At 42.9% G+C, this 25,528-nt stretch overlaps 1 protein-coding gene across 7 annotated transcripts in view; it reads left to right on the plus strand.

The window, feature by feature from the left end:
- Positions 1 to 25,528, plus strand: part of GALNTL6 (polypeptide N-acetylgalactosaminyltransferase like 6) — a 564,733-nt gene that overhangs the window by 312,796 nt on the left and 226,409 nt on the right. Inside the window, exon 1 of one of the 7 annotated variants that reach the window (XM_039541783.1) lies at positions 12,240 to 12,289. The exons of the other annotated variants lie outside the window; for them this stretch is intronic. The gene's annotated coding sequence lies outside the window, so the exon portion shown is untranslated. Of the gene's footprint in view, positions 1 to 12,239; positions 12,290 to 25,528 lie in introns of those variants that run through there. 7 annotated transcript variants of the gene reach the window in all.

The following is a 25,528-nucleotide window of genomic DNA, read 5'->3' on the forward strand; positions in this document are numbered from 1 at the left end:
TCGTGCACTTTTCTGGTCAGTGACAGTGCGGACGCCACAGCACTGCGAGCATGGAGCCCGCTGCAGTTATGGCCGTTTTCACCTCCTCGCACCTTATCGTCCACCTCTTCCACAGTCAGCTGCTGAGAAATCGGGCTACTTTTCAATGGTGCTGCAAGCACTGGTGGAGCATAGGGGACGTTTTACCAACATCAACGTCGGGTGGCCAGGCAAGGTTCATGACGTGCGTGTTTTCAGGAACTGTGGTCTGTTTAGACACCTGCAGGAAGGTAGTTTCTTCCCGGACCACAAAATAACTGTTGGGGATGTGCAGATGCCTATAGTGATCCTCGGGGACCCAGCCTACCCACTAATGCCCTGGCTCATGAAGCCCTATACAGGCGCCTTGGACAGCGACAAGGAACTCTTCAAGTACCAGCGAGCAGCGTGACCTGTGACTGTTCAGTTTCTTTACAGAGAAGCTGAACCTGCCCCTGTTTCTTTACCCGGTTACTGTTGACTATCCTCTGCAGTTACATACCCCATTCACCCCGTTTCCCCCACTTCCAACACGTGTGTAAAAATAAAATACATGTTCCATTGTTACTTAACAAAGGTTGCTTTATTAATGACTTTGCGTTAAAGGGTTGAAACTGGGACGCAGACTGTGCTGGGTAGGGTGTGCGGTGATGTAAAGACCGCATCTGAACTCGAGGAATGACAGGCTCCTGCTCCTAGAGCGGTCTGCAGTGCCGGACTGGTTGTTTCAACGGAGCCTGCCATCCCTCCTTTTTGGGATTCTGTGTGTGGGGGCTATGTGACCTTGTGGCGGAGGAGGACGGATACAGATTCCTCTGCTGCGTGACTCTGTGGTCCAGGACAAGGACCACTGCATAAGATCTGTAACCGCCCTCCCCCGCTACAAAGTCACGCCCCCCCCACCCACACAGAACCTGGAAACCACCTCCCATACCGACAAGGGTGCCTACTGACTGCACTGTGTGTGTGACCTGCTGCTGATCCTGCCCCCGTGTCTGAACCCTGGTAAAGGTGACCGTCCTATGCAATTACAAACCCCCTTCCCCACCACCACCCCTTCAAACACAGTCTTCTGTTAAAAAAGCATGACGGAAACAGTAATTAACAGCAAAGTATTTTTAATAATTAACTAGACAGTTAGGGGATGAAACTGGGATTGGGGCTTGGGTGAGTCTGGAAGGGAAGAACTTCTCAAAATTTAGGGTATGAGAGCTTTTGGGTACTTGAGCACTCTGCTGGAGTGCAGTGACAGTTTTAACGTCCCCCCCCCCCGGGGCCCCCCCTTCTGGTTATTTTGGGTGAGGGGGGTATGGGACTTTGTGGCGGGGGAGGGCGGTTGCAGATACACTGCAGGGGGGCTCTGTCCTCCTGCCTGCGGTCCTGCAGAATATGCACAAGGCGCCGGAGCGTGTCCATTTGCTCCCTCATTAGTCCAAGCAGCGTTTGAGTCACCTGCTTGTCTTCCTCACGCCACCTCTCCTCCCGTTCGCTGTGTGAGCGCTGGTACAGAGAGAGGGTCTCCCTCCACTGGCTCTGCTGGTCCGCCTCGGCTCGGGAGCAGCCCATAAGTTCAGCGAACATCTCGTCCCATGTCTTTTTCTTTTGCCACCCAATCTTTGCCAGCCTCTGTGAGGGGGATGCTGCGGCAGGTCTGGAGACAGTCGAAGCTGTGTGATGGGAAAAAGGGAGTGAATTCCTTGCAAAGATACATTTTTGCGAACAATGAACACAGTCTAGTCTGTGTCTGTGAACAAGAGCATGCACAGCACCTATCTCGTGCGCACTCCTGCTGCAGGTAATCCGGAAAGCATAAACTCTGCCCCTGTTCCACCCCATCGCAGTGTCCCCCGACCCTTGGAATTCCTGGTTGAGATCCCAGTGCCTGATGGTGCAAATTTCATTGTCGCGGGTGGTTCTGGGTACATGTAGTCACTCATTCCTTCCTCCGGGAAAGCAACGGCAGACAATCATTTTGAGCCCATTTTCCCTGGATTACCCTGGCAGACGCCATAGCGTGGCAACCATGGAGCCCGTTTTGCCTTTTGTCACTGTCACAGTATGTGTACTAGATGCCGCGGACAGAGGCGATTCAGCAGCGCTATACAGCAGCATTCATTTGCTTTTGCATGACAGCAGAGATGGTTATCAGCCGTATTGTACCATCTACCATGCCATTGTAAATTGGCAAGGTGATGATGGTTACCAGCCGTATTGCATTATACCTTCTGCTGCTGTCATAGGTGCCCCTGGCCGAGATCAGCCAGGGGCGCAAAAGACAAAACTGGGAATGATTCCCCGAGTCAATCCCTCCTTTATGGTATCTAAAAATAGAATAATTTCTGTATAGAATATGGGGCTAGTGTAGTAGAGATCCAGTGTTTCAGAGAACCAGAGAGCACAGTCGCTCCGTGTCAGATTATGCAGGAATGATGAGCTGCATGGCATTCACAGGGGGTGCTCCTGCAACAACTCCACCTGTTGCTTCCCTCCTCCCCCAGCCTTCCCGGGCTACAGTTGCAGTGTCCCCTGATTTGTGTGCTGAAGTAATAAAAAATGCAGGAATAAGAAACAGTGACTTGTTACTGAAATGAAATGAGGGGAAGGCAGCCTCCAGCTGCTATGATTGTCCAGACAGGACATTAAGCAGTGTGGGGGAGAGGAAAACAGCATCCTGCTGCTATGATAGTCCAGGCAGTACAGAATCTTTTCTTTACACAAGAAGGTCGGGGCCTGATGGAGCTCAGCCCCCTGTTGCTATGATGAAGACGGTTAGCAGGCTGTCTACTTATGGGCTGATGACGAGGACGGGTACCAGTCGTATTGCACTACACCATCTACAGCAAGGCTGATGATGATGACGACGGATATCAGTCTTATTGCACCATCAGCCACTCATGAGGCGGGGGGGGGGGGAGAGGATGCTACAGTACAGTGCCGCAGCATCGCGTCTACTAGCAGCATTCAGTACACATACGGTGACATTTAAAAGAGTCAAGAGACGATTTTTTTTCCATTTCCTTCTGGCGGTTGGGGAGGAGGGTACATTGACGAGCTATGCCCTGAACCGCCACGGACAATGTGTTTGACCATACAGGTATTGGGAGATCAGCCAAGAATGCAAATACTTTTCGGAGACTGCAGGAACTGTGGGATAGCTTGCGTCCTCAGTCCCTACTCCCTCCATGAGCGTCCATTTGATTCTTTGGCTTTCCGTTACGCTTGTCACGCAGCAGCGTGCTGAGTCTCTGCTACGCCATCTGTCTGGAGATTTTTTAAAAATACTTTGGACCAGGCGTAACATTACAGTAATTCCCCTAATTAGATGCAGGAGTCTCTGAGCGAGATCACCCTGAGGACGGTCACTGAAGGAGATAGAGAGCGCATGCTGCGTGAAAGCCGGCACAAACCAGGGGCCTATGCAGCCGTGCTCGGGGAGGCAATGCTCCCTGAGTACCTCATGAAAGCCTGGCGCGGAAAGGAGTGCTACCACGAGCACCCAATAAGGCAGCTCTCCCCAGGAACCTCCTGCGGAGGCTTTTCAATTACCTCCAGGAGAGCTTTGTGGAGATCTCCCAGGAGGATTTCTGTTCTATCCCCATATATACATACCTCCTTTTCACATAGTTCAGATTCCTGTTCCATTAAGAATAAAAGTTTACATGTTTAAAGCACTTACCGACTGATCCTTCCCCTGATTCAGTGTCCGGGTTAACGGCCGGGGAGGGTTGGTAGGGGCTCTCCGTGAGGGTGATGAAGAGATCCTGGCTGTCGGGGAAACCAGTGTTGTAAGCGCTGTCGCCTGCCTCGTCCTCCACAAACCCTTCCTCGTCTTCCCCGTCCGCGAACATCACCGAGGAACTGGCCGTCGACACTATCCCATCGTCAGAGTCCACGTTCACTGGTGGGGCAGTGGTGGCAGGCTCTGGAGCGTCCGTTTGCCGCTTTGGTCTTCTGGTAGCCTTGTCTCAGGTCCTTGATTTTCAGGCGGCACTGCGTTGCATCCCGGTTGGATCCTCTGTCTCTCATGGCTTTGGAGACCTTCTCGTAGGTCTTTGCATTCTGTTTTTTGGAGCGCAGCTCCTAAAGCACAGACTCCTCGCCCCACACACCAAGCAGATCCAAGACTTCCCGGTCAGTCTATGCTGGGGCCCTCTTTCTATTCAGAGATTGCCTGGACTCCTCTGCTGGAGAGCTCTGCATCATTGCCGGTGCTGCTGAGCTCGCCCCGATGTCCAACCAGGAAATGAGATTCAAACTGGCCAGACAGGAAAAGGAATTCAAATTTTCCCAGGGCTTTTCCTGTGTGGCTGATCAGAACATCCAAGCTCGGACTGCTGTCCAGAGCATCAACAGAGTGGTGCAGTGTGGGATAGCTCCCGGAGCTACTAAGGTCGATTTCCGTCCACACCTAGCCTAATTCGACATGGCCATGTCGAATTTAGCGCTACTCCCCTCGTCGGGGAGGAGTACAGAATTCGAACTAAAGAGCCCTCTATGTCGAATTAAATGGCTTCCTGGTGTGGACGGGTGCACAGTTAATTCGAATTAACGCTGCTAAATTCGAATTAAAGTCCTAGTGTGGACCAGGCCTCAGTGGGGACTTGATGACCTACAGTACAGTAATTAGTTTCTGCATTCTTCACACCAGGATAGCCTAGCACAGTATGAGTATGGCTAATTGCATTTCCCTAAGAGCAGAAGTCCAAGTAGTCCCCCAAAAAATCATCACACTCAGGATAAGACTCTAAATAACTTACGGTTTGAGGGATGTAATCTTCATGGGTACATAGGAACACAGGAAATGCAATGTCTGATCACACCAGAGGGCCATTTAGTCCAATTTCCTGCCTCAATAATGGCCAGCAGCAGATGCTTCAGAGAAAGGTGCATTATATACAACAGAAGAAAGGCATGTTTCTGAATATTGTGATGTGCAATTTAAAAAATGTAAAATATTCCAAGTTTTGTGGGGTTTTGAACACTTCACTACCAGGGGCGGCTCTAGAAATTCCGCCACCCCAAGCAGGGTGGCGCACCGTGGCGCTCGCGCCACCCTTCCCCGGTCCCGCGGCTGGGGCAGAAGTGGCTGCAGATGGTCCCGTGGTCCCGCGGCATCCGCCGCAGTCATTCCTGCGGGAGCTCAAGCGGAGCCGCGGGAAGAGGGGACCCTCCGCAGTCACGCCTGCGGCAGGTCCGCTCATCCCGGGGCTCCAGTGGACCTCCCGCAGGCATGACTGCGGAAGGTCCGCCGGAGCCAAATGCCGCCCTGCCAGGACAATGCCGCCCCACGCGCCTGCTTGGCATGCTGGGGTCTGGAGCCGGCCCTGTTCACTACAATAATAAAGGACATTTTTCAGGTGTTATCCTGGTTTTCCTCTTGAATAAGACATCAAAATATTCAAAAGAATCAAGAATCACACCAAACAGAAGCTATTTTAAAAAGAAAAGAGAATAGTGCCAGACACCCTTCTGCATCCTCCCTTTGTATGGTTCTGGATCTGCAGTGGATCAGCAGCTCCTCTACCTCACCCTCATAGTTTCCCATTGGCATATTATGAGCTCAAATGCCACTCACTCATAACTACTGTATGGAAACTCTTTACTCCAAAATGTGTGTATTATATGAGGTGTCTTGTTTTGGTATGTGGACCTGTGCCTAGGCCCTGAGCCAATGGTTGGCGTTCACCCTCAACGTATCCTAATCTCACAGGGGTGTTGTGCGAATTAAGTTGTTAATATCTCTGAAGAGTTTGGAAGGTAAAAAGTGATGTAACATGAGCAGATATTAGTAGCACCCGTTAAGACAGGAATTCTCAAGCTTTCCCAGCACAAAGTCAAATGTCAAAAGTGTGGTATGGTCTGGCATTGCCACACTTACTTCTACAGTTCTTCACTGCTGCTGGCAGTGGTGCTGCCTTCAGAGCTGGAGGCTCAGATAGCCGCCACCACTGCTCTCCACCACCCAGCTCTTAAGGCAACGCCTACTGCCGGGAGCAGCGCAGAAGTAAGGGTGCATTGAGGCACTAGTAATTCTGCTGTGAAAAGTGAGATTTGTATGTTTGTTACTTTTCACAGCCTCCCAGCTAGCTTTTCACACTTTTCAAAGTAGACTTGCTTGCTTCATTCATATTGGCTTAGATTCTCAGACATTCAGGGTATGTCTATGCTATGGGGACTATACCAACATAGATTCATCACTATAGCAATGATGGCATAACTCCATTCTGTAGACACAGCCTAACTGATGGAGGGGCTTTTCTGTTGGAGAAGGAACGATGGAACTTAGGTTGACAAATGCATTCTTCCATTTACCTAGCTGCATCTACACAGGGTTTTAGGTCAGCTAAGCTACAGAACTCAGTGGTATGGATTTTTCACTCCCCTGACCAATGTAACTATGTCAAACTAAAGTTTAAGTGTATACCAGGTCTTAGTTGTACCTTAGGACTTGTCTACACCTCCAGTGGCACTGCTACAGCACTGCAGTGTAGACACTTGTGACAGGGTTTTTTTTCCATTGCTGTAGTTAATTCACCTTCTCAGGATGTAGCAGCTAGATCAACAGAAGAATTCTTTGGTTGACCTAGTAATGTCCATACCAGAGTTTAGGTCACCTTAACTACATCTCTCAGGGGTGTGAGTTTTTCACACCCTTGAACAATGCAACTAGGTTGACCTAAGTTTAGTTGTAGACCAAGTCTTAGTGCTTGGGTAGTCTTAGTGATTTTAGTGAGACTCTTCAATCAGCAAGGTACCACCTAATACAAAGAAGGGTATGAGAATTTTGGCCCATTGAATGCAAGCCACTCCGTTACTCAACAACTCAATAAAAAAACTCCAATGGTTGACTCATCAATCCTTAAAAATACTATCCTCTAAGGGCTGGCTCCAGGCACCAGTGGAGCAAGCAGGTGCTTGGGGGCAGCCAACAGAAGGGGTGGCATGTGTGGCAATTCGGCAGCAGGTCCCTCAGTCCCTCTCAGAGGGAAGGACCTGTCGCTGATTGCAGACTTTTTTTTTTCCCACAGCTTGGGGCAGCAAAAATGCTGGAGCTGGCCCTGTATCCTCTTTAACACTATTCTGACAACTTATTCAGGTGCCGCAATGTATGTGTTCTCAGGGCCAGTGCAACCTATTAGGTGACCTAGGCAGTCACCTAGGGCGCTAGGATTTGGAGGGCGGCATTTTCTTCAGCAGCAACTGCGGCAGCCGGATCTTCAGCCACCCCAGTCGTCGCTGGCATTTAGGCAGAGGGAGCTGGGGCAGGGGGGCGCGGGGAGGGCCACCTGCAGCAAGTGGGGGGGGCGGCATGCAGGGGAAATACCCGCCCCAGCTCACCCCTGCTCTGCCTCCTCCCCGAGCACGCCGTCGCTGCTTCACTTCTCCCGCCTCCCAGGCTTGCATCGCCTAAGCTGATTGGCGCCGCAAGTCTGGGAGGCAGGAGAAGTGAAGCAGCCACAGCGTGCTCAGGGAGGAGGCGGAGCAGGGGTGAGCTAGGGTGCGGAGGGGTGCCTCAGGGTGGAGGGGGGAGCTGCCACAGGGGGGGTGCCTCAGGGCGGGGGCTCAGGGACGGGGGAGGGCGCAAGGTGGAAGTTTCGCCTAGGGCGTGAAACATCCTTGCACCGGCCCTGTGTGTTCTGACATACTTAAGAAAGTCACAAACCACCACTAAACATATATTGTACCTGAGAGGGTAAGGCTGTAAGGGAGTTCAAGCTAGACTGAGAGAGACACCTTGCTTTCTTTCATTTCTTTATTGTTTGACTCAATCAAAAGCAATTCATCTACACAGAAAATACAGGTTTTGAAAATATACCATTTTAATGTATATTTTGTTTGTGTTTTTAGAATAGCAAATATCTCAATTGCTTTGCTGCATACTTACAATAAGTATCCTTAGTGATTGATTAGATCTCATTTTTTCCCCACTAATTTTCTACCTAACCTCTTTGAATATCTGCAATGATGGTGTCTCCTCTATTTCAGCCTGCCTAACTCAAACTTGAGCAAAGCCCCTTCCCAATGACCGGGCAAAATTTCAGTCAGGAGATGGAATGAGTTTCCTATCAGTGTCACCAGGCAGGCCTGCAGCAGCCTGCAGGATGTGACTGACCCAGAAGCACCTGTGCTCTGTGCTGCTTGACACCTCTGTAATTACCTCATCGTGCCTCCAAGGAGTGCGCCCCACTTGCCCTTACTCATTGGAGAGGCTGTGGGAACAAATTTCATAGGTCAGATGATCCTGTCTTCACACCACTTGGGTTGATGTTCTCTGCATTTTCTGTAAATTCCCTGTACTGTTCTTATCATCTGACGACCAGAATTGCTCACATCATTCCACAACAGGAGTATGCAGAGAGGATTGCAACTATGTTTGCACTACTTAACTTGTCACAGGACTGAGTAAAAACATGAAGCTCCAGGCCTTTATCGACTGATAGTGGAGTAGCAGTCTAGGGGAGAGGGATAGTTCAGTGGTTTGAGTATTGGCCTACTAAACCCAGGGTTGTGAGTTTAATCCTTGAGGGGGCCATTTGGGGATTTGTCCTGCTTTGAGCAGTGGACTAGATGATCTCCTGCAGTCCCTTCCAACCTTAATAATCTATGATTCTATTACCTCCCTTGTTTTACGTGTGTGTCCTTGTGTATATATATTATTGGCCTTTTTTTACAGTAGTAAATGGTAAACTACAACTCCTCCTTAGTTTACTCTCTCTCATTCCTGCATCTTTTGGGGACTCTTGTTTCCCTGATGGCTGCCTAATAACTGTTAGATTCTGAAGCATTATTTTGTGTACATAGATGTGTTGTGGCTCCTGTGGCCATTGCATGAGGACTTAGATATGAAATTAGTTCCTAGCATTTACAATTAAAACAGTTTTAAGTAACTCACCTACTGCCACAAGCTAACTAATTTGGTATCACATTCATTTCTTTAGGTGGTCAGGGTTTGCTAATTCAGTCTTATGTGTTTCAATTGCACCATCACAAATATGCAGCCAATAAAACTGTTTGGTGGTTTAGAGATTGGCTGTAAATATTTCAGTAAGGAACACATCTGAAAACAACCCAACAAAAAGCTTTTTGTGTTTTGAGGGCAGGGCCGGCTCCAGACCCCAAAGTGCCAAGCACGCGCTTGGGGCGGCATTTTACCGGCAGGGCGGCAGGCAGCTCCGGCGGACCTTCCGCAGTCATGCCTGCGGGAGGTCCACCGGAGCCGCAGGACCAGCGCACCCTCCGCAGGCACGTCTGCAAGAGGTCCCCCGGAGCCGCGGGACCGGCGACCGGCAGTGCGCCCCCTGCGGCATGCCGCCCTGCTTGGGGCGGCCAAATTCCTAGAGCCGCCCCTGTTTGAGGGAAACGTTTTTTGGTGTAATGTCCAGTTAGAAAAGATTAGCCATATAGCTATTAATGTAGGTAAAACTGGAAGAAACCTCTTCATCTTAGTTGATAGAACTGTTGCCTGAAGACCATGCAAGTTACTAATTAAATCTGTGCAAAAAGACTGCCATTTGTTGTTGTTGTTACTTTTCTGGGGGACCTCTACATTCATATGGGGGAAAGGGTGTCTCTGGAACTACCATTATATTTAGGTTGCCTTTCTTTCAGAAGCTTTCATTGTCTATTGTTTATGTGTCTCTGGTATTTAGCCCTGAGAACCCTCTCGGGGCAGAGCAGTGTCATTCCTCTTGTCTTGTAAATTTTCATTCAGACTTGCCTTAGAAATACAGTGTAAAAATTTCCATTTTTCTTTGATCCCTTTTGATATTTTTTTTTGTTTGAGGCAACTTTGTCTCAGAATTTCCTTTAATTTTATTTTAAATGCTTGAAATTGAGAGAGAACATTTTTTTCAACTTTTTGAAATTACCATTCCAAGGCTGAGACAGCTGCCACTGCACTCAGAACACCTGTTAGCTGCAAGAGCAGCTATAGTGGAAGGGGGAGGAGAGAAACACATTTTCCCTCAGGGGCCACTACATGGGGCATGATTACCAACCCCTAGGAGGTCAAGAGAAAGAGACCAGCTCCTCTTATACTCATCACCCTCCAAAGCATAAGGCCCCAGATTTTTATCCTCCCCTCTCCTTCCCAGGGGCACTTCTCCCCAGGGTGACAGGGGAAAGAGCTGAGCCAGGCTGCACTCATAAACTACCCGGACTCAGCACATGGAGCCAGTAGCCCATAGGGACAAGAGACCCTCGCCTCCCACGATGGGAAAGAAAGAGAGTCAGGTTGGACTCATCCTGACTCAGCACATGGTGCCAACAATCCATCTCCTATATCCCCCTATCCTCCTCCTGTCCCCATCACTGATAACAACCTTCTCATGCTGCCAGTAACACAAGTGGTAGCAGTCTGTGCTACAGTGTGTAAGGCTCAGAGTCCACACCCTGAAGATGATATGGTGTTCACTGGAGTTGTAGACATATAATCGTTTTTACCTTTATTTTTAAAAAAAGCTAGCATTATGATTATTTCCATAGGATCTCTGCTTCACTTAGTGCACAGGTTGGATGCACAAAGAAGCAGAATTAAACTATAATTCCAGTGTTTCCTAACTTTCAAGCGCTTGACTTTGCAACCTGGATAGCATTACTTTGGCCCAGTTGAGGATCAGTTGCTAAGTACTGTACAAGCACATAGTGTGGACAGTTAATGCCCTAAAGAGCTTATATTCTATATTCCTGGTGAAACTGGTATCACAACTATGCAGGTTTGTTGTTTTTGACCCATATATTTGCTCTTGATAAATGGATTTTTTTACCAGGTCAAAACTGCTTTTTGTTCCGGCATTAAGCAAGAATACTTATGTGAAGTCTTTACTTTGTATTTCTTGCAATGTCTGAGCTCAAAGAAAGTTTGTGGTTTTCTGAGATGGAATAATTATAACTTCATATGGCATTATCTGAATATGTTGTCACTTGATTGCTTGCTGGAGAATGTGGAGGATTGAGTTCCATGAAGTTCAGTTAAACGCCTAAAAAGCAGTTGTTTTTTTTTCTAACTTGCCTTCAAACTCTTAGGCCTGGTCTACACTAGGGTGGGGGGTTGAACTAAGGTACGCGACTTCAGCTACGCAAATAGCGTAGCTGAAGTCAAACTACCTTAATTCGAAGTACTCACCCGTCCAGACGTCGCGGGATCGAAGTCCGCGGCTCCCCCGTCGACTCCGCCACCGCCGTTTGCGGTGGTGGAGTTCCGGAGTTGACGGGAGCGCGTTCAGAGTTCGAACTATCGCGTCTAGATTAGACGCGATAGTTCAAACTCCGAGAAGTCGAACGCTACGCGTCGACCCGGCAGGTAAGTATAAACCTACCCTTAGAACCCAACCCTACAGAGTACTCAGTAGCTTACAAAATCAAGCATTTAATTACCATTAAACATTGCAGCCCCTCAGTTCTGTGATGGGTTAATTTGTGTTCTGCAACATCTCTCCCAGCCTTGACTTAGCTGTAGCTCTCTGTGTACCACACTACCAATCCCCCCAGTCATCCATACTGTTTTTAACCTTAGTTAACTACATTTAAATTAGTGTTTGAAACTAGAAACCAGAAGACTTAGCTCTTGAGATCACTGGCTGGATGAATTAAATAAACTAGTCATTAACATCTTACTGCTAGTAAGAGAAATTATAAATATCAGAGAACGTTCCCTGCTGTTTGCTTAGCTGTGTTTGTCACTTAGTTTGCATTTATATTTTACACAGTTAAGAATGTAAAAATAAGGCTGTAGATAGTAAATTATAATTAATGCATCTGACTGCCAAACAAATGCTGAAGGACACCTTTTTGTAAATGTCATATGAGGAATAAAAATCTTGATTTGAAAGTGAGAGTCTTAGAAACAAGGTATGCTGCCAGAAAACTACAAAACAATCTTATATGACCATACAGTTGAACAAAATGCGATTGGGGGTGGAGCGCGGGAGGAATTGGGAATATTCTGTGCTTATATTTAGACCTTTAGAGGGCCTGTGCTGTGGCAGATTGCGGGGATGGGGAATCATGGATTTTCATGATAAAAATGACAATGTAATCAAATTGTGAGAGAAGGTGTATAAAGTGTGGCCATGAACAAGATGCAGAGAATCTTATATTTAGAAAATAAAAACAACATAGTTAATTAGGTCCACAGATTTTTTTTTTAAAAAAAGGAGGAGGAGGAGGGAGGAAAGAAGGAAGGAATGAAGGAAGGAAATCCTTTGTTTATGCTAGGAAGAAGGAGCTTGGATTGATTTCCTGACCATTTTAATATTCAAAATGCAAAAGTGTAAGTAATTAGACTCATTCCTAATATTACATTCTATTTGTTATTCTCTGATAATATTAATATTCCCTTATGCATAAGTGTGCTTCATTAAGCTTTACTTTCCACCATTAGATTGTCTAATGCATCAACCCTCAAAGGTTTTACTCTTGAAATAGTCCCCACTTATATGTGCTAATTAAACATATCTGCATTGCTAATCTAAGAAGGTAATTTAATAACAACATGAAAGTATAAAGGTAAGGTGCTTTCATCTGCCAGCAGGGTAGTGTCCAGGAGCTCTATATCACAGAGGGGGTGTGGTTGAACTCTGAGGAGGAAGGTGACAACCATATGCTTTACGGGTACCTCCTGCTGATTGATTTAATGGGGGCAGAACTGGCATCCATCTCAGAGAAGGCTGCTTGTCCATGAAGTGAAAGTGGGTCTGCTACACTCTAGGAATTGAAAGGAGTTCAGCGGTATGAAGGAAAACAAAAAGGAGGAGTCTCTAGAGTGAATAGAAAAGCAACTGATTTGTCAGCTGCTCCGCACTAAATAGGGAGGGTCTTCTGTTTTCTGAGGAAGTTACTTATCTGTTCTGATCTATGTTTTCACAGCTGTGCACTTGGTAACATACCCCATCAACTCATGTTATGGAACTTAATAATTATTCTCCACAGTGAGTGAGTGCTAGGTATCTTGCCACTAAACTGATATTCCTTCAAATCTCTCCTTGAAACCCACCTGTGTAGTGATGTCTACAAAGCACTTGGTGACGGTGGTTGGGAAGTTGGTGTAATAGTCCCTTGTGCTCTTCCCATCTGTTTGTTGTATCCACCTATTGGCTCTTGTTTTATGCTTAGATTGTAAGTTCTTTGGGGCAGGGATCACCTTTTCACTATATGTGGTGTAGAGTGCTTAGTGCAGTGGAGCCCTGATCCTTGATTGGGACCTCAGTAATAACAACAGAGGGGGCACCTCCCAGTCGTCTTCTGCACGAGTCAAGCCCTATTGCAGTTGCGGTGTTCTCTTCTTCTTACTGTTTCTTATCTGCACCTCCTGGGACTCCCTAAAGGAGGGGAGAAAGTGAGGTGATGGCTCTACTCCCTTCCCAGCTGTGTCAGCAAAGCTGTTTGGCTGAAGTGGTGAGTATACACTACACCTTCATAAGGGCTCGTGCTAGTTGTCCTTTTCCTCTGCACCATAATCTCAAGGAGGCATTGTGCCTTGCCCAGCACAACCCCCGGTAAAGCTATCTATGCCTTTAAGGAATCATCTGCCTCTTAATTATTTAGAGATAAGTGGCCATATATCTGTGTTACATAGATGTAACTCCTATTGATGTCAGTGGGGTTGAACCCATGTAAGTGAAAGCAGAATTTGGCTCATGTTATTTACACAAATAAGTAAAGGAATTGAGCAATAAGCACTGCTAAAATCTTCTATATTTTTTTAGAGGAAGTGCAATGACTGAGGGTTGGTTGTATGTGCTAAATGATATCTGTGGCCTCCCATGTCCAGCAGCTCACTATATCTTCAGAATGGTCAGGTCATAGAAATTTGCTTTTTTCCACATTGGGTGGCTCCAAGTTTCAGAAAGCTACAAGAAGTTGGAAGAAGAAAGTCTAGTGACTTAAAGTAACTTCCCAACTTAGGCTAGGTCTACACTGCGGGAGGAGGGTGTTGACCTAAGATACGCAACTTCAGCTACGTGAATAGCGTAGCTGAAGTCGGCGTATTTTAGGTCAATTTACCTGGCCGTGAGGACGGCGGCAAGTTGACTGCTGCTGCTCCCCCGTTGACTCCGCTTCCACCTCTCGCTGCGGTGGAGCTCCTGAGTCAACGGCAGAGCGATTGGGGACCGATTTTATCACGTCAACACTAGATGTGATAAATCGATCCCTGATAGATCGATCACTACCCACCAATCCGGCGGGTAGTGTAGATGTACCCTTACTCTGTAATAGATTGAACAAGACTTTGTGTTTTTAGAGACTTTTTTTTTCCTATTGCTGTCTCATAGTATCAGAAGGAACCATTTGTTTTGTTTTTTAAATATATCATTTTCTGCTTATAAGACTCACTTTGTGCTTTTATTTATTCATTTTATTTTAATAGGTGGGATGAACTTTAGGCATCTTGGGGAGTGGTTGTCATTTTGTCTTCCTTTAAATTGGTTGGATTAAAAGCTCCCATGTCTGGTGTGGAGTTCACTTGGCATCCTCAGAGCTCATCATCTTCCATGGACATAGTATAGCATGACTCCCAGTGAGCCCAATCCCATGTTAGTAAGGAGCAAGAGAGAGGAAAGTGGTCTGTTGGGCCAGAGTGGTTAAACTTTGGATAATGAATTATTCATAGATTTTAAGACAAGAAAGGATCATTGTTCTGTTCTAGTCTGACCTTCTGCATAGCACAGACCTTAACATAGCATTTCACCTAGTAATTCCTGCATTTAACCCATAATTTATGGTTGAACTAGAGCATATATTTTAAAATCCAATCTTGGCATTCAATCTGATGTAAACACTCCAAATGATGGAGAATCCACAAAATGCTTAAGTAAGTTCTAATAGTTAATTACCCTCACTGTTAAACTTTCAATCTGCCAGAATTTGTTTAGCTTCAAATTCTAGCCTTTAGGTCCTGTTATGCTTTTGTCTGCTTGATTATAGAGGAGTAATAATCTCTTCATATAAGTAATTACAGAGCATGATCAACTCTTGACCTTCTATCTGATAAGACAAACAAGCTAAACATACCTTGAATGCCTGTGGGGTCCTCCATGGCCAACATGAAGAGTGACCGATTTTCTAAATATATATATATATATAGTAACTGTATGATTGTAGAAAATAAGAACTCTGAGAAGATTGTAGAAAATAAGAACTCTGAGAATTTTTTTTTCACATTTGTTTAAAAAACAAAGATTAATTGGGTGGACAGCAATACTCCAGATGCTAAACCAAATAGTTTCTGTAGATTGCCCTAAGAAAGCCAGATTCCCTACTTCCTTTTAAACACTGATGACACGGATTATGTTTATTTACCTCTACCAAACCTACCTTGCACAGATGTTGGTACATTAGTTTCTTTGGTCTTAGTGTTACGATGAACTCTCTGGGGTTTCTAAAATGAATCTAGTCTCACTTTCTTCTCTTCTTTATGTTACTGAGAGATGGAGCAATGTGTAATTACTGTTATAATTGCTAAAACTGTTTACACAGCTACATTATTTGTCAAATTTCATTCTACTTAAATATGGCTCTTTACGCATCCAATTCACCAAACATCTATACAAAAAAAATTAAAAATTTAATTTTAATGCAAATGTGGCCTTTTCCCTATTCTACATGAATGCACATTCCTCAAACTCAGAAGCCTAGTTTTTGACAGTGTATCATTGAAATGACCAAGAAATGGCCTTGTTCTTATTGTTTCATGAGTCTGAGAGATCAAAATTCATTTTTCTCCTGTAAAATTACAAAGGTCAGCAGCACCTCACATAAATCTGTACAAAAACAGCTGAAAACATTTTTACCTGAGTGTGCAAGAAGATTTCTATAATGTTGGGCCCTATTCTGCAATACAGAATGTTTGGATTAAGATGACAGTGCAGCTTTTGGGGCAAGTGCATCAGCCTCAAGCCTTCAGCAATATATACTGAAGGCTCAGTGTGCCCCTCCCCTCCTTTTTGTAATGTTTTAATCTGTATTTTGTTGTTTGTATTGGGTCATGTCATGTACTCCTCTTTCTATGAACTCAAATGGAGTTTTGACACGTTTTCACTACTGGGCACATTCTGAGGCTTCAGCACAGTGTACTGCTAGAATATATTTCAAGATACAGACAATTCAATTTAATGACTAAAAGGCTTTATGATCTATCTAGACAAGTAGTAAGTTTTTGTGGAATGGTTTTGTGTACGGTTATACATGGAAGACCATACTGCTTAAAGGTATACATTATTGTATAGATGTTTGGTGAATTGGATGCGTAAAGAGCCATATTTAAGTAGAATGAAATTTTTATTATTACACTACAAAACCAGAAAAATTAAATCTAAATGCGCAAAAAAAACCAACCCTAAATTAAAATAATATATAGGGAAATAAAGAACTAAACAAACAATAGGCTGCAAACAGTGTATTTGGAAAATTTAGCATAAACTCCTTTTCACTGATGATTGAGTTGTATCATTTGTTCACTGTTCAAAATTATTTCATGAATGCTTTATGCCAACAAATATTACCCTTAAAAATTGTTCACAAACTGCTTTATATGAGTATTGCTTTGGGTAGTCAATATTCCAGATTCAATGTTGTTTTGAATGGAAACATAGGTCACATGATATACTTTTTATTTTCTGATTAGGCAAATATACAGTAACTCTTAGAATAAGATTTCCAATGTAAATACTTATGATTATGAGTTTGATATTAATGTTTTGGAACAATAATAGAAAATGCAATTTTTTACATTTGTTGTGTCCCAAATTGGGACAAAAAGTCAAAAATGTGAATTTTTTCTCATGGGAATGGATTTTCAGAGAAACTACATTTCCGGAGAACTGAAACGGATGTTTTCAGTTTCCCTGCTGTCCACCTGGAAGGAGCTTGTCAGTTTCACTTTCTCCCTGCAAGCAGAAAGCAAAATTAACAAGAGGCTTCCAGGCAGGCTGCCAGAGATTTAAATATTCAGCACCCTTCCACCTCTCCCACCCGCAACCACCCGGCTGCTGGAGAGGCCTCTGGCATATGGTGAAGACAGAGAGGCAAAACGCTCAGCTTCTCTGCTTTCCCCACAGCCTGCTTACAGCTTCCTGGCTGCCTGTCTAGAAGGTTCTCATCAATTCTGCTTTGTCCCTGCAAGCAGAAAGTGGAATTAACAAAAGCCGGTCAGGTGGGCAGCTGTCATTTCAAAATGATTTTTTTTTTGGCAACCTTGAAATCTTCCCACAGAAAAGTTTGATTTTTCTCTCAGGCCATTTTCTGTCAGAAAATTTCTGACCACCTCTAGTTGCTGCCTCTTTATTAATAAAAAAAAATTGCTTTGATTTACATTTTACCTGATGAAATCATACTTTTATCTAATTTATTTGGACAAGGACAAGAAGGGGAAATTTAGAATGTACATAGTGTATTTCTTTTTAAGATTGCATTTTTAAATAAGGTTCTTTACAGTTTAACAAAGACAGTGTTGGACAAACTTCATTCTGACAGAGAATATTATAATTTACTTTTTAATTTCACACTCAGGTTCTGTAATGGGGGACTCTAGGTGTTTAAGTTTTCAGTCATACCAAATGGATTTTTAATATTTAAAATCTCTGTTTACTTACGTACAGTAAATGCCCAGAAATGAGGCCTCTGAAATGCAAATGAAGAGCTACAAGACTTGTTTCTGCTTGGGAAAATTCAGTACTATTCTTACAAATGAGAGAAATAATAGCTTCTATAGAAGCTAATAAGATCATAAATGGTGTGTAATGCAATGGTGCATGGTGCACATCGTGGAAAGTATGCATTATCTGCCGTGTGCACCATCAAGCAATTCCTGAATGTACAGACAGATAAGAGATCAGAATGAGCACAACACTTTGTGAATAAGCAGATATAGAATTTCCAGAATATTTGTACAGCTCTAAATCAGAAATACATGCTGTGAAAGTTCAGATAGTTTGCCATGAGAATTAAGATAAAAATGATAAATGGATAAAAATACCATTTCTTTTCCAAAGTACAATTTTTTTTAAAACAGGAAAAGCATTTTGTTTTCATGACCTCAAGCTCTTTTCAACTCTTTTTTATCTGCTACCAAAGAGAGGGTTATACCAACAAATACACTGTTTAGAGTTGTTAGCAATGAATTTATTAATTCTGTACCAGCAGCACCAAAGAATCCACTCAGAGATCAGGATTCCTTTGTACTAGGCACTATACAGGCAAACAACACAAGGATGATTGCGGCCCCAGAGAGCTCAGAATCCAGGAATTAGACTGTTAGTCACTGAGACAAATTCTGCCTACAGTTCAGTGGGCCAGCATATTCAGCACAGAGCTTAGCCCATTAAGTACAATTTTGAACTTGCATTTTAAAGATTGTTTATATATATATGTAAATGCTACAAACAAAAGCCACTTATTAGAATTACAATGAAGACTCAACATCTGATGCATTGAGTGTTGAGTCACTTCAGAAAGCCTGAAATCAAGTAATATGTAATAAAATTAAATACAAATAGGCTAGGATGTAGTGATGTTTTAAAGTCAAGATTAGCAAAGTGCTTTAGAAAGTGATTCCCACTGAAGAAAAATAAGTCCCCCTTTCACCCTGCCTCTTTTAGCCTCACTAATGCACAGAATTCTGTTTTGAAGTAGCTAATTCAAAATCTGCTTCTATAGATTGGTGAGTTAAGTGCTTAAAAGCTTCTAACTATATCTCATCCCATGTTAGTACTCCCTGCAAATATATCATCAGATTTTTCCTAATTAACACAAAGAACTTATCTGTCTTCAGGGATTGGCTAGTATGAGAGGTGATAAGAGAAAAAGCCTTTCATTTTAAAACATGGATACATGTAGGTACAAACATTGGAGGGAGGAAGGGACAGATGCTTGTCCTTTGTAACTTTTTTTAATCACTGGGGATGTCTTTATCAAAATATTCCCTTTCCTCTAGCTGTACCACAAGGACCAGCTTCCATCTGCTGACGGAGAAAGGGGGTATCCAGGGAATATGAATGGGATTCATATTTAGGAATTGTCCACTACCCACAGCTGCATTTCATTTTTTTCTACATCAACAACAATTTTTATTTCCTATCTCTGTTGCTTTATTCGTGCAGTTGTATCTAAGGAGATAGAAAGTGCATACTAATGCCAACACTTGAGAGCTGTTCTTTTTCTGCTGGTAGTCTCCCAAGCCTTCAGCTTCTTAGTTTCAGCTTGGCTCACATGCTTTATAAAGCCTTCCAGGAAAATCAGGGTGTGCAGGGGCATGTGCAAGGAGTGGCAAGCAGGGACACGGGCCCCCCCAATAATAGTCAGGGGCACTGAACTCCTCCAGCCCCACAGCTGTGAGGCGGGGGAAGGAAGAGCGAGCTCCTGCCCGGGGGGCGGGGGGGGAAGGAAGAGCAAGCTCCTGCCATGGGAAGGGAAGAGAGGGCTCCTCCGGGGCTTTTTGACCTCAAAAAAAGGGGTCAAAGTTAAATTTCTCTGCATACCCCTGAGGATGTGATTCTACTTGAAATGAATAGACAAAATTATTTCAGGAGAGAGCAGAAGTTAGCCCACTGAGAAAAGCTCAGTAACCATTTTTTTCACATTGGGCTATACACTTGTGCTATACACATGGAATTGTGTCCCAGTAAGAACTGAATGAAAACGGAATGTCCAATTCTAGAACCCTTACTGATGTCAAGTATCACTTAGGCCTGTTGTCCAGTGGACTTCAATGGGACTGTTGGTGCAAGTAATTGCTGTTCACCATGGGAAGAGGTTATAGACTAGAGCCCTCCGTAACTCCTCAGGATTTGACTCTTAGATTGTTTTTGTTTGGTTTTCCTCAATAAATATTAACTCATAAAAGAGAAGTAATTTGGTGAGCTAAGAAGGATATTTTTGAATTACCCTGGTGATACAAAAGATTCAGCTAGTGAAACCATGTGAAATGCCTCCTCATATCAGCTTTGAAAAGGAAGACCATCCTGCAGAAGATTAAGTTTTCAATTAACTGACTCAAAGAAGTTCATAATGTAAGCCTGTGCCTGTAATTAGGCTGTATTTGTTATTTGGTTAATGAGGTGGTGTTCATTATAAGAAAAGAGGGCTGCAAAACTTTTGCAGTTATGAAGCAACCCACAGTTCTGAAACTGAGTCAGCTCTTTCTAATAGTTTCACAAAATTCCGTGAATTTCTGAAGCATATTATTTTGCTAAAGCTTTTTCTTTTAGCCTTAAGTCAAAATGAATAGCTAACAGAACGTTGTTGTTTGGTGATATAAATGAGTATATTAGCTATATAAATATTGCCACACATAATTAATATTCTCACCACCATATTAGTATGCATCCTCATGGGCTCTAGTCATGAAACTAATGGATTTGCTAGCAGGGGACATTACTTTGGCTTGACACTGCTTCGGTTCTGCACACATCCCTATTCAATTATCTTTACTGTAACTTGATTTCTTCTCCAGAAATTACATTATATCAAATCACTATAGTGCAGCCTCTGATATGATTCTCTCACTAATATAAATACTTGTTATCTCTATACTTGTGTTAATGTAGATTATTAATCATATTGTATTTTACTAATCCCTTGAGAAATGCTTCAGGAATAACCAATGTCCTACTAGAGCTTTAGTACCATTAAATAATAGTTATTTTTGCCATGTGTAATACAGAGAGAGGCTACAATAGCTTGTTTGGGAATGAACCATACCAGCTGTTAGGAATAAAATATTGACAAATAGTTTTAAACACATAGTTCCATTCAGTTTGGAAGTATTCACTTGGCAGGCTACATGGAACTAGGTTTGGGGGAATCCTACTAATGTTCAGTGTTTTGGGTTAACAGAAATCAGCCTTAATATTTTTAATTAATCTTGCAAGACCTTATTTAGATCAAAAACTCAGTGACTTTGTAGGATCACATCCTTATTTATTTTAATGGTAATAAATGTGTTTGCATGTAGTTCTGTTCATTCATGGAACTCAAACTGTTTTACAAGCAATAAACCTTGATAGACCCCTGTGAGGTAGACTACTCTTGGCTAAATGGCTGTTTCTTAAAGGTGCACACACAAACTCACAGTCACACTCCCCCTCCCCAACAACTCCACCCCTTCACTGCATGCAAAATCTATCCCACTGTCAACATTCCATCCAGAAAAATAATGATGATCTTCAAAGACATCAGTAGGACTAGGCTCAGCTACATCAGCAACTGCTTCTCCATCCATAACCCTGCCATATAATTGATATCTTCAGTGACAAATGCAGCTCACCAAGCCAAGGATGAAGCATGTGAGAGATAGAGATAAAACCTTCTTGGTTTATGATTGGCCGTGAAACAAGCTCCCACAGAACTTAGTCTGATCTGTGTTTCTTATTCTGTACAAGTTTAAAGCATGCTGCAACACCTTCCTCATTGATAAAGCTTTTGTATCATAATAGGAATGACACACACCCCAAGCAGAGCTTCCTATAACCAGAGAAGGAGGGAAAAGAGTAGGACACTTAGCTTACTCCATTAAGGGCGTTCTTAAGCAGATTTCATTTACTTGTTAAGCACTTAAATTGTGATAGGCACTTTGACTATAGAAAATCCTGAGATACTCTTCTACAGGTAGGACAGTACATTTTGCTCTATCTACGTTAAGTACTTTTGTGACACACACACCCGTTACTGTAATATTTGAGCATGCTTAATATTTATCCTCACACACCCCTATGAGGGAGGGAAGTACTTCTATCCCTATTTTGTAGATAGAGCATTGGAGCACAGAGAAAGTAAATGGCATGTCTGAGGTTATACAGGAAGTTTGTGGAAATTGAACCCAGGTCTCCCAAGTCCCAGAATAATACTATTTCAGAGCATCCTTTCTCCCTGCATTACTACTATTATTACTTACCTTCTCCATCTTCCATTTGGTTTAATTTGTTTTCATTTGATTCAAGAAACATGCTGAAAGTAATTTGATCATTGCTTAATCTGTCTTAAAGATGTTTATGAGTTGTTTACTTAAAATAATTCCATACTCATTGCACTAAAAATATGTGCCATATTTTCCATTAGCTGCAGTATAATTTTACTTGAGAGAGCTCTGGAAGAAACCTGGAACAGATAGTCTCTTGTAGGTAGGGGAATGCATGACAATGAATGAAGAAATCAAAAATGTGCCAACAGTGTTCTATAAAGAAACTACTTGTTTTAACATACTCTTGAAAAATTTGGGTGATTTCAGGTACTGTACACTTGGCTTTAATGGATACATCAGTTGCCTTCTTACTAAAGCAAGTGGTATTGTGACAGACTCTAGTTTCTTTAAATTAGAATTGGCTATGTTTATATTATAACATATGATAAGATTATGTTGAAACAAATATTAAATGTATTTGTCTATATGTGACAATATAGAGAGAGGTGAGCAATTCTAGTAGTACTGGCAACTATAGTTTAAGTTAAATGGACATTACCCCTTTAAACACATTTCTCTAGTTTAATACTTTTAAAATCATATTAGACTTAAATAGGGTCCATAATTTCTCTTCTGTGATTACTAATGGGAGTTAAAATACTTTGTATGTACATATTAGTAGGAGACTATACACTTTGGCACATAAATTGTAATTCCACATGCTGTTCTTTTTATTTACAAAAAAAGTTTAAATATATTATGCAATATCTTTTTCATTCTAACTCTTTAAAAACATTGTTTGGGATTGGTTTGTTTTATTTCCATATTCAAGGTCCCAAACACTAAATAGTTTAGACAGAGGCCTCAATCCGGATCAGGTCACGGTTGCAGTAAGTGCTGTGCAAACACATACAAAGACAAATGCTTACCCCAAAGAGCTTGCAGTCTGATATTTAAAATAGAGCCAGTGGGATTGTGTCTACCTGCACCAATGCCAGCTTTGGCCTAGAGTTATATCCTGTGTTATCTGACAAGTACCATACAGTATTACAACAGGAGCTTATATTAAGGGAAATGCAAAAGAGGAAAAAGATACGGCTGCACCTTTAAACCTTAATTTTTGGAATTTCCTGATTTTTTGAGAGCTTGATTTCTCAACCTTACTATTGGACAAATACTAGTTTCCTCCCACCCACCCCCCAATACAATTTGTTTGATGTGAGATTTCTCTAATTCAGGCTTCATAAATGCAGCCCTCCTTAACTAAACCCAGAGGTGAAAGTGGGTCGGGACAGCATACAGGTAAGAAGTGGCCACCGATACCAGCCCATACGCAGCTGCCGTTAATGTGCTGCAGCGGTGATTTAAAAGGGCCCGGAGCGCCCAGCTGCTGTTACTGCGGCACCCACCGGAGCCCCAGATGGCGCAGGCCAGTCAGCGTGGAAGGGCTGACTGGGGGAGGCTGACCCCCCCCAGCCCTGCCCCTTCCACCCAAGGCCCCGCCCCTCCAGGGGCCTGGAATCAGGCCCCTGTACCACTAAGTCTTTTATGTTACTTTCACCCAGACTAAACCTCAAGTTCTGGGCCATACTAAAGCTGTAGACATCTTAAACACTGGGCCATCACAAATTATGGACCATGTTGAAAAGTTTTAGATGCATCTGTGAGAACCTCCTAGATCCGTATACATGTACCTCTTCCAAATGTCACTACTTAAGTCTACTCAATCTGTATTCTTCAAACTTTTCTTGTCATGTAGGTCTTGCTGAGATTAAAAATCAAGCAATGTTAAAAGAAAATCAGTTCAGAGGCTACAAATTTAGCATTTGAAGTTGAAAATTGCATTCTTAAGCAGACCATTAAGTATTACAGAAGAAGGATTTAAAACGTTTTGCTGTGCATGAGAAAAACTGGTGTTTGAAGACAAGGTACTCCCTTATGATCTTGTGCCTGCTATCCACATCAGTGGTAGCAGCATGAAAGCGGGAGAGGAGAGGGAGAAAGAGCTGGGAGCAAATAGAGCCTTGGATCTGCCCACAAAACATTCAGCAAAGCAGCTGTCCTGCTGCTTGAGGAGCATTTGCTGCACTGGAGACAGACCTGGTGCAGCATGTCTCCTCCCCAGAGCACCAGGAGGACTAAGAGGTAGATTGAAATGGAGTCATAGATGGCCCTGTGGTAGCACAGCAATATGCTGCCCCAGCACAGGGTCTGTGACATAGCCTCTCACTTTCTTATGTATATTCAACTGCCAGTTTATTGTAGCTTGATAATTAGTCACAGAGCATGCATGGCAGTTAACTTTCACCTTTTACTATAGCAATAGCAGTGCTAGAAGTACTGTATGCAAAGATAACATTTAGTTGAATGGAAGTCAGAATTAAAAAAAAAATCAAGGAAATGAAAAGCAAAAACACTATTAAAATAATGCCAAGGTGGAGACTAATAAAATAAAGCATATTATGAGTTGAGACTTCTCTGTCTTGTATAATGTATACAAATAACATTGTATTATAACACATGTAGTTCCCTGTCTTTTTGAAATAGGCATTGCAGTGCAAGCTACTGTACTAAGGAACAACGGGATTACTTGTGATGGCTTCATAAGTTTCTTGCTTTGATTTGGATTTGTTTCAAACTTAATCTTCTTGAGGTTTGCTTTTTATGCTTTCAATTTAAGTTAAGATGTCTCACCAGTGTTATTTTCTTTAAGTAATGTTTTTAAATTCTCTCCTTCTCATGTTCTCTTTGTATTTTGCCTTGCTCTGCTAATCATTCCTTGCTACACAACCAATATTATATAGCATATGGTAGGCCCCTAAATTGTGCTGTCATCCATTTCTCTTATTCCTGTAATGCACAGAGCAATGTTCTTGTTTTATATTTTATTGTCTTTCTTTACCTTATTTTATTGTTAAGATATAAACAGCATATTTTTCACTACAGCAGTATTTCAGCATCTATTAACTCTAGACTCCTACAAAAGTTGTAGCAATGAATCTGTCTCATCCCCTCTTGGGATTTCCTTCTGAAGAAGCCTCACTTTGAAAATTGTGTCCTACTTCCCTATTTTGCCAAACCTAATACTAAAAAGCTTCAGGGTGCGCTGCTTTGTAAGGTCCATGGAGAACAGCTGTACTGGTCACAGTCATCCTCTCTTGATTCATATTTTGTTCATCTGTTCCTTTCACCATTTGTACTTTCAACTTATTGATCATATGAGAAAAAATTCTTCAAGGATACATGGAAAATGAAGAGTTATCAATATGTAGTCTGTAAGTAGTAGCCTAATGACCTGAAACTTTCTACAGAAAGAGAAATTAAGTGAACAGTTTGGATCAATCTCATCTTGGGGTAACACAATTGTAGTCTGCATACTCCCAGGAAGAATGTGGCCCTTTACCTTTATAGCACAATGCAATTTTCAGAGGTGCTTAAAAGAGAAAAACTTAGTATGATAACTTTGCATAAGAAGAAAAACCTCCAACATATCTTATAGGGAGTGTAATGTACTATATATTATCTTTGCAGAATAGTTTTTGTCTTTGCACAGTTTGTTGGGAATTAGTATGGTAAACTGTTTTAAATTGTTAAAATAGCAGGCCAATGGTAGCC

Source organism: Mauremys reevesii, linkage group 5 (genome assembly GCF_016161935.1).
Source record: "Mauremys reevesii isolate NIE-2019 linkage group 5, ASM1616193v1, whole genome shotgun sequence".
Lineage (NCBI taxonomy): Eukaryota > Metazoa > Chordata > Testudines > Geoemydidae > Mauremys > Mauremys reevesii.